Genomic DNA, 2329 nt, shown 5'->3' on the forward strand with positions numbered 1-2329 from the left:
TAGCAAGGTCATGAATACATGTCTCCCAACTTTGAGGTTAGTGCCATAGTCAATAGCCCATTGATCCTCTTTTATTTTTTAACTTAGATGGCTGTGTGATCCTATTTCACCCTGCTTGAGTCTCTGAAAAACAGTTAATGCTGGAGGTTTAGTTGGTCCTTCTCTTGATTATTGTTTCTTTTGATTTGGTCTTAAAGGAAAGATGCCAGGTTAGAAAACTAGGCCCATTTTAATTATTTCAAGTACTTGAGCAGCATGGAAGAGAGTCATAGGGTGCACCTACACAAGATGTTTACTGCAGAGCTATCTAATTAGTTCTGTAGTAAATGTCTACACACACAATGCTATTAGAACACAACAAACTAATTAATTCAGCCATAGGCTAGTACTTACAAACACAAGTATTATCTTATGGCATGGGTAGATGATGACAAGGCTGGTTAGGGCCTCAGGGTGCTTTAGTACAGGGGCTGCCTGCTGACTAGCCCCACGCTGAAGCACCCTTATGCCCCCAACAGCCCCTCCACGGCATGTTGATCTGGGTCAGAGCAGCCCTGGGCTGGCAGGCTGGCCCCCCAGACCTGCCAGCCAGGACTACTCCAACCCAGCTCAGCATGCTGCAGTCCTAGGCACACGTTTAGATGGTGTGTGTGGGAGCAATAAACTTTGGCACAATATGCATCAGAGTTTATTGCTGCACACTAATTGCATGTGTAGACGTGCCCACATTTATGCAACTTATTTCACTTAGAGTGCATCTCCGCATGAAGCTACATTTGTATAGGACTGTGCTATGGCAATGTAGCATCCATGGGCATCTACACATGACCAGCAGCTACTTCACCTTAGCAATGCACTTCCTTGGTATAGCACACCACGACAGCAAAGTAGCTGCTAAAAATAACCACGCACCACACGTACAGCACAGTATGGGATATTACTGCCCCATGATTTAGAACTTCTAAAAAGAAGTACTAAATCATGGTGCAGTAACAATGTCACCACAGCGACATGTGTGGTTGCACCCTTAGGCACCTAATAAGTGGAATAGGATCTGAGCCCAGACCAAAAAAGGTTCTTAGCCATTTTTGATCTTAAATCCAAACTGATTCTCAAAACCCTCTGATTACCTGCTGTGATCCTATGTGACTAAGACTTTGCCAGTAAAGTTCTGTGCACATCCCCAGAATAATCTGTTTTGACAGATTGAGTCTGATGCCAAAGTCCTATTGGGTTCTACAAACTACACATTCCCCTGCTTATGACCTCGAGGAGCCTGAACTAATGGATAACACATTGTGGAGCTTAGCCATCTAACTGAGGGCTGTAAATTCTACTCTGCGTACTCAGCAGCCTTTTGTAGTTCTAGCTGTAGGACTGCTCTTTATAAAACCATTGTGCCTTTTCACTTCCATTAGTGATAAAAGACTTGAATGCTGTAGAGGAAGGCAAGGGAACTGTCTTTAAAAAGTAGGGATCTCACTAAGGAGCTGCTTCTATATTTGATTAAATAATCAAATGTTTGCCTGTGGACTTGGTTTCTATACAATAAAGACATAAAAAAGATTGTCAAAGCTTTGACCGCTTCATTTTTTTATATCTCTATCTTGAGATGAAAGTAAAAAAAAAAATCTGTTAGTTCTTAAAAAATGAATATATAGTGATTTGAATTCTGAAGACATGCAAAGTAATAATTATTTTAATGGGATTTTAAATACTCTGACTGTATCACCTCTTTCATACAAGGCAACTCTCTTTGCACCAGCAATGTGTTTAGCTCAATAATTATAAATATCAAGACAATTATAACAGCAGTTCATTTCCTCATTATTAACAAGACAGCTAAACATTTTAGCTGGGGGGAGTAGGAGGGCTGGATGCAGAGGGCACATTTACAGTGTGCCCAGTGTGCCCATGGCAATGTGGACATACTGGAGGGTAGGGCAAACTGGAGGGTAGGGCTAGGATTCAGAGGCAGTATGGCAACATTGCTACCGTGCCATGTTTTAGTACTTCCTTTTGGAAACATTCTCACCTGTGAATCACTGGAACAGGTTACCAAGAGGTTGTGGAATCTCTATCCTTAGAGGTTTTTAATACCCAAGTAGACAAAGCCTTGATGATATAGGTGAGGATGGTCCTTCTTTGAGCAGGGGGTTGGATTGGATGACCTCCTGAGTCCAACCTTAATTTTCTGTGATTCTATTATTCTGTGATTTTTCCAGGGAAACAGAGCTGTATCCCTTTATGTCCTAATGAAACCATTACTGCTATTTCCTTTATCAAAATAAACTTCACATAATGGTATTCTTCTCCAGCACAATGTAAT

The sequence above is a fragment of the Alligator sinensis genome, unplaced genomic scaffold (assembly GCF_000455745.1).
Source record: "Alligator sinensis unplaced genomic scaffold, ASM45574v1 scaffold286_1, whole genome shotgun sequence".
Taxonomy (NCBI): Eukaryota; Metazoa; Chordata; order Crocodylia; family Alligatoridae; genus Alligator; species Alligator sinensis.